Source organism: Coturnix japonica, chromosome 3, assembly GCF_001577835.2.
Source record: "Coturnix japonica isolate 7356 chromosome 3, Coturnix japonica 2.1, whole genome shotgun sequence".
NCBI lineage: Eukaryota > Metazoa > Chordata > Aves > Galliformes > Phasianidae > Coturnix > Coturnix japonica.
In genome coordinates this window covers 49,337,492-49,350,432 of record NC_029518.1, presented here as the reverse complement: position 1 = coordinate 49,350,432, position 12,941 = coordinate 49,337,492, and positions in this window count along the sequence as shown.

Here is a 12,941-nt window from a genome sequence, read left to right as displayed (position 1 = left end):
CTCCACCACCTCCCTGGGCAGCCATTCCAGTGCCTGACCACTCTCTGAGAGAAAAAGTTTTTCCTTATGTCTAACCTAAACCTCATCTGATAGAACTCACGACCATTTCCTTGGGTTCTGTTTGTTGCCTGGGAGAAGAGGCCAAGCCCCTCCTCATCAAAACCTCCCTTCAGGAAGTTATAGAGTGCAATGAGGTCTCCCCTGAGCCTCCTCTTCTCCAAACTAAACAATCCCCATTCCCTCAGCCACTCCTCATAAGACTTGTGCTCCAGACCCCACACCAGTTTCATTGCCCTTCTCTGGACACATTCCAGTGCCTCAATGTCTTTCTTGCAGTGAGGGGCCCAAAACTGAACACAATACTCGAGGTGCAGCCTCACCAGTGCTGAGTACAGGGGGACGATTACCTCTCTGCTCCTGCTGGCCACACTATTTCTAATGCAGGCCAGGATGCCATTGGCCCTCTTGGCCACCTGGGCACACTGTTGGCTCATGTTCAGCCTGTATTTTCTTGCATGCTTCTCTGTCTCTTTAAGAAAGAGTGACATCAAGAGGAAAGACATGCTTGATTTTTTTTCTAGGAGGTTATTTAGGGCCACCTGTTGCAGAATTAAGAAATGTTTCCAACAAGAGATTAGCAACCTACACAACTGCAAGTAGCTTTAATCCACTTTGTGCTTGGGAGCACACTCAGGCACTGGGATTTGTGCTGAGCTATTTTCACATTTTGCTGCATCTGTTTTCAATTGAAAGTGCTGAAGACCTGCTTGTCCCCTGGGAAGAGCCAAGGGAGGCCCCAGAAACAGCTGATCTTCATGAGCTGCACCCATTCCCTGCCTCACACAGTCAGACCTGCAGCTGGGTAAGGCAGGTCTGGCATATGAGCTGTGTACATTTTGGAGGATGTGATGTGGGTGTACAGCCTTATCTTATCTCCTGCCAGTCAGAACAACCAGCCCTTCTGCCACCCTGGCAGAAGGGTAAGTTTCATTTATAACTAATTAAAGAATGCTACCAAATGGCCAAATCCTTAGGTTTACCAGAGAAATCACCCAGTCACCTGTAGCCCTCTGCAGACTTCTTTGATACCTGTCCTTGCTGATGAGGTACCTCCACAGAGGCATTCATGTACCCTTTCTCCCCTCCTACCTTGGACAGATGGCAGTGTGCCTCTATACTGTCCCACAGAGTTGTCAGCCCGCAAGGGTTCATCACGACTTGCAGTGTTTTGCTTAGGTGAGCAAGGTTTAAAATGGCACAAGAGCCTGGGAAAACTGTTCCCTCAAGAACCACTTCCTGCCATTACACTATGCTGTTTTTGTTTTTGGCTTGAGGTGTCATATAGGTACCATGCGTATACATTGCCTCCCTCTTCAGCAATTTTCTCTGTTTTATAAAAGGAGATCCAGGTGAATCTAGTGTCTGTTGAAGGTGGAGAAAAGGCACAAGCTTCAGTAGGTGATTCTGCATTATACAAATACCCCAAGAAGGACCAAAGCATAGAGTACTGTTTGGACCTTTGGGAGAGATTTGATCTGTATTTCTTTCTACAAGTGGAAAACAGAGAATGTAATTAGTATGAACCAGGTAAACAACTCATACTTTCCTGAGCACTGGAGACAGTCAGTGACAGTTTTCTCAGTGAGCAGCACCCCATGCCAGTGCACAGCTCTAAACCCATTGCTGTAAAGGCTGAGCTACTAGTGCAGCAGGGAAGCGTCTGTCTGCCTAAGCGTACTCATGACTTGATTAAAAATGAAAAATGAGAAGATCAGAGAAGAACTCCTTCTCAAACTTCATGCAAATTACAGTGTTGTGACTGAAACTGACCTGAGCAGCCATTAAAATTCTTACTACTCTTGGTTGTATCACGAGTCAGGCAGGATGCTGCTCATCAATATCCTGCAGTTCTTCCTTAAAAGGAGGCCCCAGAAAATTCCACTGCTATCTGCTGTATTTCTGCCACTTCCCTGAGGGAGGTGTCACCTCTACCTACTTGTAGAACACTGTATAGATTTACATGGCTTTGCATGTCTCCTAGAGAAGCACAGGGATGCCCTGTGCCAGCAGCTTGAAATCTCTTGCTACCACCCCTGCAGATCTGAGTGTGGGAGGTATGTCAGCATCTGGGTCAACACCACAAGCCTTCCAACAAAGCTTTCTGGCAGCTCTTCACTTCAAAACTTTACTGATGCTGGGATTGCTGGTGAAAAAGAAAACAGCATGCAAACCAATACCAAAGATAGAAAACTCTTGAAGCTAAAAATAGAGTGTAATCATGGGTATTGTGTGCGGTTGAATAAGGGGAAGTATTTGACCTTGTGCCCTGGGTTCCAGATGAGCAGTCCTGAGCCTGTTGAATCAATGTCTGACAGATGTTTTTTTTAAATGTCTTAATCAATGACGTTATGTGCCATGTCTTTAAAAAAAAAAAAAAAAAAAAAAAAAAAAGATAAATAATTTAATGCAAGAATTTGCCTATGGGAATTTGTGCCAGTTGCTAAAGGTACTACACAACAGTCTGCATCCATGAGCAGCAAAGTACATTTTGTGTAGCACATTGAATGTGTACTACTTACAGCCACGTAAACAGGAAGGAGGTGAACAAACTATTCACTATGTGAAGAGAGAGCTCAAGGGCACTGGAGTTCAAGTACAACAATTTACTATTCATAGAATCATAGAATCACAGAATGGCTAGAGTTGGAAGGGACTTCAAGGATTGTCTAGTTCCAACCCCCCTGTTAGGGGCAGAGTTGCCAACAACTAGATCGGACTGCCAAGGAACCCATCCAGCCTAGCCTTGAATGCCACCAGGGATGAGGTATCCACAGCCTCTCTGGCTGTGATGAATTTCTTCCTAATGTCTAACCTAAACCTCCCTCTTTCAAATTAAATCTGCTCCCCCCGGTCCTACCACTATCCATCTGTGTAAAAAGTCAGAGCCTTTCCTGCTTGTAAGTTCTTTTCAAGTACTGGAATATTGCAATGAAGTTTCCCTGGAGCCTCCTCTTCTCCAAGGTGAACAGTCCCAACTCCCTCAACCTTTCATTATAGGAGGGGTGCTCCAGCCCCCTGATCATCTTTGTGGCCATCCTCTAGAACTGCCCCAGCAGCTCCACATATTCAGATTGCCTATGAATCTTTTCTAGAGCCTTGTCTCTGAATAAGAGAATTTTGTGGATTATGTGGGGATTCCAGACAGATTAATTCTGTTCTTGAGCCTCCCACAAATTTTCCACGTATCTTAGACAAAACATCTGACCTATCAATGCCTCAGTTTGTCGGGGGGGGTGCTTGTTTGTTTATTTTTACTTTCTTTTCTTTTCAAATAGTGTTCATAATGACACTGCTCTGTATAAAACCTTCATATACTAGACCAGGTGTCTGAGACGTCACATAAAAGCACACATATCTAATGATGTCTCCTAGCACTGGTGTGATGAACGAAAGACACCCTTATCCTTTGAAAGGAAGTTGTTTCTGTAAGAGAAAAGAATGGTCAGAGCTAGTGTGGTGATCAGCAAGCTCTAAAGAGAGGTTCGTAATCACAGCTCTCTTTCTATTTGTCATCAAAACAGGCAGTTTCATCAAGTACTGACTAAACAGGGATGCAATATTACCTTGATGGACTCTTAAGAAATCCCTCATTTCCCTATCTGAGAAAGCTGCGATCACGTGTTTTCTCCGAATTTGTATAAGTCCCGATCATGTTATTAGAAAATACACACAGAATTGAGACTTACTGGCAATCGATGCGAGTGCTCAAAAAGCTAGTAAATAAATCACTGTTCAGCATAAAAAAAGGTCTCTAGAGTACACTTGTGTGACTCTTTCTATCATGTGAACTTTATACTGATTTCTATCACTATGACATTAGGCTGAACAATGAGAAGAGTTTTGCACATGTATTTATGAAGTCTGACAAACAAATGTGCAGTCACCAGTTTCACGTGAGTTATCCTGGAAGTAAACATTTTGAAAGGGCCGATAATAGCAGGACAAGGGGAAATGGTTTTAAGTTGAAAGAGGGAAGATTTAGGTTGGATGTCAGGGGGAAGTTCTTTACTAGGAGAGTGATGAGGTCCTGGAACAGGCTGCCCAGGGAGGTTGTGGATGCCCCATCCCTGTAGGTGTTCAAGGCCAGGTTGGATGGGGCTCTGGGCAACCTGATCTAGTAAAGGTGTATGTTTGGTGGACCTGCTAGGCAGGGGGGTTGGAGCTCCATGATCCTTGAGGTCCCTTCCAACCCGGGTCATTCTGTGATTCTGTGAACAGCCGTACATTTTCTGGAAGACTAAGATGAAGGTATAAATTTGACTAAATCACTTCAGCCTCAGCTAAATCCCATCTCAGGTCCCCTCGGCTGACTCCAGTAGTTTCGTTTTGAATGTATTATACAACATACAATATACAATAATCAACATTAAAATCCCACTGCTGGAATAGAGAAAAGCTGTAGAAAAATAGCAAGACACTGAGTGGGAATTTGCTACAAGATTTTGAAGACAGCTGTCATGGTCATCAAGGTGCACCAATTATCTCACTCAGGGCCAGTTACTTTGGTAGCTAGTGTGCAGCTTGGTTGCCACTCCCCGTTGCTGCTTTTTTCTTAATCCATGGCAGCACATCATAACAGATTTTCTACAAGTAATCAGAAGCCCAACCCCCGACCCTGGGGTGTTCAAGGAACGACTGGATGTTGTGTTGAGGGACATGGTTTAGTGGGAGCTAATGGTAATAGGTGAATGGTTGGACTGGATGATCTTTTAGGTCTTTTCCAACCTTGGTGATAATAGGATTCTAGGATTCTAGAGGCAAGTTTCCATTCATAGCAGTATTTCACAATATCACATCAATTTTGCCAAAATACTATTTTAAATAAAAAGGAGAAGAGAAATTCCTGACACTATCAGGTGAACTGTTGAAATTTCTCATTAGAAGGCAAAAAAGAAAAAAACAAGGCCCACACTAAAATTGCAGATTCTTGTTAAAGTGAAATAGTCGTGCAAGTCCAAGTTAGGCCAATTGCAGGTCTGATTTCTTTTGCCAAATTCCTGTTGTTTGCCCAGTGTTCTTTGGTGACAATTCAAACATTCCGGTTTCAAACAACTTCAATATCCTGAATGAAAGTAGTTCTTAGCCCCTTTCAGTCTCCTTTCTTGAAGTTTTTTTCTAAAAATGTTTTGATTTCTAAGTGGCAAAAGCTACAAAACAATATGTACTATACAATGTACACGAATATTATACGAAGGTCACTCCAAAAGTAACACCTATTTATTGGGATGCTGTGCTTCACACTGTGGTTTTCATTCAGTCAAAGTGGTGTGGACACATTGCCAAGTCATGGGAAGCCATTTAAGTAACTCACCTGTAAGTAACTTGCCCGTGTTGTAGGCAAGTGTAGGTTTTTTGTTTTGTTTTGTTTTGTTTGTTGTTTTTATTTTTTTTACTTCCTATTTGCACATATCACTGAATTCACGCATCATTTCAAGCTTCATTGCAGATGTTTCATGTTTTAGGTTTACAAAGGTCCTAGTTCAGAAAGTACCTAGAACTGAGGGCCTAGCAGGATAAGTAACATACAAAAGTGTTTCAGAGGCTTGCTAAGTACAGACAATGTAAATGAACTGAAGTTGGACTTTCTAGGTTGTAGTGACCAGAGATATTCTGTTTCTGACTTTCACTGTACTCTCAGCTGACCACACTGTTATCTCTTCTGTTGGCAGAAAATATTTCTCCTTTTATCTGAGAACAAGAGTTTGCTGTGATTTTCTAGGCATGAGTCACTGGATTTTCTGTACAGAAGAAGAGATATTACCACACTGTAACATGCAGAAGCACCACAAAGCTATCTTTACCTTGATTTAGAGGTGAGCAAGGCCACAACCAGGCTTGTGAAATATGAGTTTCAGGATACTGCAACACTAACATGGCAAAGTGAAATGTTATCCCATTCCCAAATTCCCTTTTGTTACCTTTGAAAAGACCATTCTACCACACTAACCACACAGTATAACCACTAACCACATAATCAGAGACACAGTGTCTCACAAAGCCCATCTGCTACCTTTTCTGTTGTGGTGATGTGTAAAACCAAGGAACACGGAGCAAAGAAACAGACCACCATGGAGACCTTGCTGTAGAGATAGAAATACCTACTAGAAAACAGAGACGCAACCCTGCCATTTTATCACTTGGACTGTAAATCCACAGCTGGATACAGTAAGAAATGTAAGTCAAACATACCTTGAAATGTGGCTAACAAAGATCAACATGGGATTACTAAGTGAAATAAAATAATCTTTTGTTTGCTTGTGTCCACAAAAGTACAACAAACACGTATACAGACAACCAGCCTTCTTTGACCTACCTTTCAGTACACAAGCCTGCTTTTTGCATTGTTAAGCCATGAAAAATTGTCCTTGGTCACTATTTGCTAAAGCATGAACACAGAGGGAATCCCATGGAAGACAAAAAAGAGGTGCTTCATAGTGATTGATTGTACAGTAGGGCTGCACTAAGAGATATCCAGCAGCTCCCTTGCCCTGTTGGACATACTGGATGAACTCCTCATCAGCTCAGGACTCCCCTCAGTATGTATGGTCAGACAGCAGTTGTGGCAAACCACCCCAATGGCCAGACTGTAGGCCATGAGGAGTTCCACAGCTAGTTCTTGCTGGCATGATGCTTGGAGCTCCTGATCTGTGTACCAAGGCCTTGCCAGGTTTCACACAAACCTAGGTCTTCCAGTCTACTGCTTCCACGTATTCTTTCAGAGATGCTGAAGAGAGGTCAAAAGTGTCCAGGATGCTCTCAGGGCAGCAGAAACTCTAGGGACTGACAGAACACTCGTGTGCCCTTTCCCAGCACAGCCAAGAACAGGCCCTTTCCAAATGTTCATTGAAAGAAAAGTCCAAGTTAGGTAGACAGCGTAAATATTTCATTTCTGTGATTTATACCAGTTGAGGAAGAGAGAGAAAAGAATGGGAAGTGTCAGAGGGAATACCAAGGTCAGAGAAAGGAGGAGAAGATGCTCGTCAGTGTATCAGATCTACACTGGCCCACAAGCTTTCTTATCCTATTATGTTCATCTGTCCTCTCAAGGAAATGAGAAGGTAGGGAAGAGGAAGGAGGAGGAGGTGAATGTGTCTCTGAGAGGACGTTTAGCAGTTAGCCAAAGTTAACTCAGGGCTGTTCTCTTTTAGTATCCATAGACTTCTCTTTTGGTGGAAGGGGTAGGGAGACACTACTTTTGCTTCAAGCCAAACAGCATGTTTGGGCACAGCCACAAGCTGACCAATATGCTGCCACTGGGAATCACAGCATCACCTCAGATAAGCCAAGAATGCCTCACTGTAGTCAAGTCAGGGAATGCCTCGTTGAGTGTCTTGGCCTTCATTGCAATTAGTAAGGTTCTGGTACCAGAGGTCAGATGAAGATTTACTAGCTCAGGCTCAGTGCTGACTCAGCCATCCTGCTCAAGATGGTTTTGTGAAAAGCAGTTGCACAGAACTGCTCTGTGCTGCACTCCACAGCCCTCGTCATCTGTGGTACCCCAACAACTAATACACAGAATAATCAAGATTGCTGATATAGCCAATAATCCTGTCATTATTGGCTTTCCTGACTTATTAACCTGTCCAGATGAATTTCTTCATGACACAAGTGATAGATCATGTAAAAATAACAATGTATTTTTATGCGTGATAGCAGCGTAGGAGTGCATGAGTGGCCTTTTGTTACTAAATACAGCCATCTAGTGGTTCCTTCCTGTTTCTTACTTAAAATTTTTGGAAAAGTACAGCACTGTTCCTTTACTGTTAATGAGTGAAAGAGAGAAAGAGGATGCACAAGCAAGAAAATTCCCTTCCTCCTTGTCCAATGCATAACCATTAGTCTTATGCCTGACATGAAGAGGTCACTAAGCCATCTCAACTTTCAGCTGTGGGCATCTAAAGAGCAAGAATAGTGAGGCATGGATGCTGAACTTCCACCAACACCAGAAACCTAATTCCTGGCAGCAGTTACATTGCTGCTCATATTAATCCAGTGTTCATGTGCTTAAGTGCCTACAGAAATTCCATACCCAAACAACCTCCTGGTGTATTTTTGGCATCTTTTTCTTCAGAAATCTATTTACGCAAGGGCATATTTCTTGAATAAGGTTTTTCTTCTTATTTTCTATAAAAGCTATTTTTAGCTTTCTGGGTCAGAGAAAAGCTGATTCAAGTTTAAACAAAAATGCAGAACACACATATTTAAGGTTTTATTTTAACTGATTCACATATCTGCAGGTTAGCGCTTCTCAGATAATGAACTGTCCAGCATGGGAGAATTCCTCAGACTCCCAATGGCTGGAAGCTGAGAGGCACACAGCAACATAGCAATGCTCACCCAGCACCTACCTCCATTGCCAGGCAGGCAATGCTGGCACATCCCTGACTGGCACAGCCCGCACACCTCTGGCTGCCACCAGGGAGCGGGTGTGGGATGGCCTGGTGTACCCTACAGCTTAGGAACTGCCTCAACAAAGGCTGAACTTAGCACTTAATTCCAGCCTGGGGCACCCAAGGCTGAGTTCACCATCTCAGTGCCTCTGTGCGCCAGGTTGGCTGCCTGTATGCCCTCCAACCTGGGAGATCCAAGGCATTACCTCTCCAGTAAACATGATCATCAGAAATAAGGGTGGCTGAGAAACTCTCCTAAAGAAGGTGAGGCCTTGTGTGGAATAAAGTAATTCAGCTGGCTTTGAGGAATGACCGATTTTAACCTATTAGGGAATTGGCTGGAGCACTATGGGTTTAGCCAAGATCATGATTTTTCATGTAGTGTAAGCCCTTGTGATTTCTGACATATTTATTATGGTGAAAGAACTAATCTAGTTTGGTTGGGTTTTTCTTTTTGCCAAATTCCACTTTGACATCTAACAAGAAGTTACCTTGCAGGATCAAGCTGCTGCTAATGCAACAAACAAGTGCTTTCCAAGCAGCTAAGCACAGCTGAGTGTGATGGGAATCAGCTCCTTTTTTTTTAGGAACCAGGGAGATGGCACCTTTCTTTAAGTCCCTTCCAAAGAGAGGTGTTGGTACAAAGTAACCCTGTTATGGAGTTGTGGTATAACTCCAGAGTCTGCAGCAGAGTGTGTCTTTCAGAAAAGAGGGGTAACCAAACACTATTTCAGGGCAGAATTGCAACATTCTGTAATAATCCCTTTGATCTTGCTTTCCTTCCCCTGTGTAGGCTGAGGCCACGCGCTACGAATGCAGCTTCAACAAAAGAAGGCAGAAACTAATCTCAAATTGCTCAGCCACTTTATCTTGCCCTCCATGCACAAACGTGCCTAACTGATTTGAGGAGACAGCAGCTTCCATCAAGTACCTCATCATGGGTAATTCCCTCAGTGCAAAACAGCTTAGCAGTTGGAGGGTTTTGCATGATTTATGATTTTCTATGCATGCTGGGATGCAGGAAGGGCAGATTGGCAGGCGCTGTCTGGCTGAAACCACCCAGTTTGGGTGGAGCAGGCTTCATGCAGCTCCAACTGACAGTTTCACTCTGTCACCAGGCCAGGGGAAGAAAATTAAACTGCCTGGAGTTGCTTCAATTAGGGATTAATCTCTGCCTCGCTGCTGATTAACTCCTTAATGTCTTCCTGCACACCAAACTATTTGTTACTCAGCTGTTATCATGAATCTTCAGCAGTTTACTGCTCCTCCTGCAAGTGTGCAAGCAGCAACTCCTTTTCCCAGATCCATAGGTTTTGTTGTGGACTTGACAGGCAAAAGTGGGACCATCTCCTTACCCCTGGGCTGTCCCACCAGCAGAAGCAGCACAACGCTGCTTAGGACAGGAGCAGCAGCTGGTGCAAATATCTGCTGCAAGAGAGAGGGAGCACTCAAAGAGAGCATCTGAGTGTGATGGAAACTCCTATGGTGGACCTTAAAGGGCATTATAGAAAAAAAAGTATTGTCTGTCAATGTACAGATGACAATCCCTATTTCCTTTGTGTCTTCAGCAGGCCTCAGCAACAGATAATAAAAATGCAGTTGTAATTCAGTAGCTGGATGGGAGACAGAATGTATCTGTACATGCTGAAAGTATTTGATTGTATATGATTAAATGTTGGTCTTGCACTGGTTGGAAAGAAATCACATAGGTGACTACTTCATCCTAACTTGGAGGAATGACCTGTTAAGTATTATTCCCAATTATTCTAATAACTATAATGTCTTAATGTTTCCGTATATTTATGCTTGCAGTTTCCCCATAAATATTCTCATCCTTGCTTCAATATTGGGCTTTCAGATAAAGATCTTGAAAAAACACAGGGAATAAAATGGTGCACCGTCAAAATGAAGCACACAGGTTCAGAACAAGCTCCTGATCAACTACTGGCTACTCCTGAAAATTTCTAGGTGCCACAGCTGCCTTGAACTTTGACAAATATCAGCAAGCTATGGGTTCAGATGCATCCCATAAAAACATGGCTATAGCTCCTCCTCTTCCCTCAGATAGAGTCTTACGGTTTTGCTTCTTACTGGGCTGTGGAGGTAGCATGTTTTTTGTGATAGAAATAGGAGAAGACATGGGGAACTAGGCTACAGCCTCCTCTATTCATTGCCATGAACACCTGCCTGTGTTTATATCATAGTTCTTAGCAGTGTATCTAGTACTTTAGGAAAAGGCAAAATCTCATAACTCACCTCAGGTAATGTGTGCTAGGCTCTGAGCTCATGGCAATGATCCCTTTGGTCTCTTGCTTTGTTCTTTTACTTATCTTTTCCTTTGTAGTCTCATACATTGTAAGGGAGCAAACAAGTGCCAGCAGGCAGAGAGAGCAGTGGAGGCTCCAGGGTTTGAGCTCTCCAGGCAGCAGGGCTGATTGCAGATGGCTTCCCACCTTGGGAGCCATCAGCTCTCCTTGTTGAAATAATAAATGCAAGGGAGTTACCAGCTTCCTAAGTGTCAGAACAACCACCACTGGGAAGCTCCTCGTGTCTGTGTTAATGGAGATGCTAACATAGTGGTCCCTTGTGGAGAAAAATGCATTTCTCAGCCCCAAAGAATATCTAACACTACAACAACTTCATACCTTCTATCCTTAAAAGTATAGCTGCCCTTTACAGATCTACTCAAAGCACTTTCCCAAATTTCCCAAAGTGAAAGGCAGTCAGAACAGTGACCTTTCTTTAGGTCCTCAGAAGCCTAGGCTACTTGGCTGACTGTACCTCTCTTCTCATTGCTTTCTCAGACAGAATAATATCAACTTCAGGGCATGAGACTTCTTGCTCAGTGTGTTGCTGAGGGTTTATGATGGTGAAGTGCTGCAGTCAGGGTGCAGTAGGTACTGAGTAGGGGGCATAGGGAATACCTCAACTGTGCTGGGGGCAGAAGTGCATCAGCGCATACTGGAAGTGATGAAAAACCACTCTGCCAGCACTTTGTCAGCCTTCACCTAGTTACCTGGTTAGTGTTTTTGGACGGGCTTCCTTTTCAACTAATCCTAATTTTTCATTTCCATTATTTTGCTTTAGTGACACTGAATTATATCAGCCACTTATCTTCCTCTAGCAATTAGTGTGTTTAAGTTGCCCCTCTTGAGCATGCCATCCAACCAGCACCTAATGGATCCTGTTCATTAGCAGCACCAATCCAGCCACATCACTGCATGTTTGGAGAATGGAACATTCTTTTCTCTTGTCTGCTAAATAAAAGCAGGTTGCTGAGAGGTTCTGTAGTTTTCCTCCTCAAGATTTTAACAGCTCCAAACAAGCAGCAGTATCACTGCAGTGTGATACCAAAGAGGGAGATGGTGATGATACATGTTACACACACATGCAGATCACAGAATCACAGAATTGTAGGGGTTGTAAGGGACCTCCAGATGTCATCGAGTCCAACCCCCCTGCCAAAGCAGGCTCCCTACACCACGTCACACAGGAAGGCGTCCAGTCGGGTCTTGAATATCTCCAGAGAAGGAGACTCCACCACCTCCCTGGGCAGCCTGTTCCAGTGCTCCGTCACCCTCACTGTAAAGAAGTTCTTAAGATCTTGTAAGATTAGTGGACACATAGCCACCAAGTAGTAACTGATGGCAGACAGGAGTTGGACAGTCCATTAAATGTTTCCCCTTTTAAAAACTTGAAACCAGAACTGAGAAATTGAGCTCTGGTTTCAATCTGAGTAGAGATGAACAGAGAACATTTCTATACATTTCGCTGTCTGAAAGGTCAGCTCTGTATCTGTGACTTGCTTCTGGATGAATCAGCTGAGCTTTTGCCGTGGGCTTGAATGTTGACAGCATGAGACTTTGTAGAGATGTATTACTCACAATATCTCTATTTGCAGTTTTTAGCTCTCTGGGAACTATCACCCTTCTTGCTTACCATGTACACACTTAAAAACACTGAGGATGTGGAACCTGCAGCTGGGAGCTGCCACAGGAGGCAGAGAAGCTGATAATATTGCCATAACATACTCTCCATCTCTTCCTATAGAGGGTAAGAAGTGAATTTTTTTACACACAAAGAATCAAACCTACCTTATACACCTATGAAATCTCAACTATTTACTAGTCTTGCTCCTTAAGTTCAAAGTCATCATACCACAGCTTCCTAGAAAGGATCTAGAACCTATTTTGGGCATATATCCATGGGAAACAAATGAAACTCCTGAGACCTTCACACCACCCATACTGTCACTGACAGCTGCTCCTTCTAATACCTTCTTAGCCATGATGTTCAGTCAGCTCTGCTCACTGAGGAAGCCAACTAAGGGCACATGTTTATTATTTACGAGATAATCCATATCAGAGATTAAAACCTCCTTGCTACAAAAAGCTGATTATTTTTAAAAATTAAATATCTAGAAATGAAATAAGTAGAAGTTGATCTAGCTTCTAATAATGCAGAAAGCTAAGGTTGCTTCCTTGATCAAAC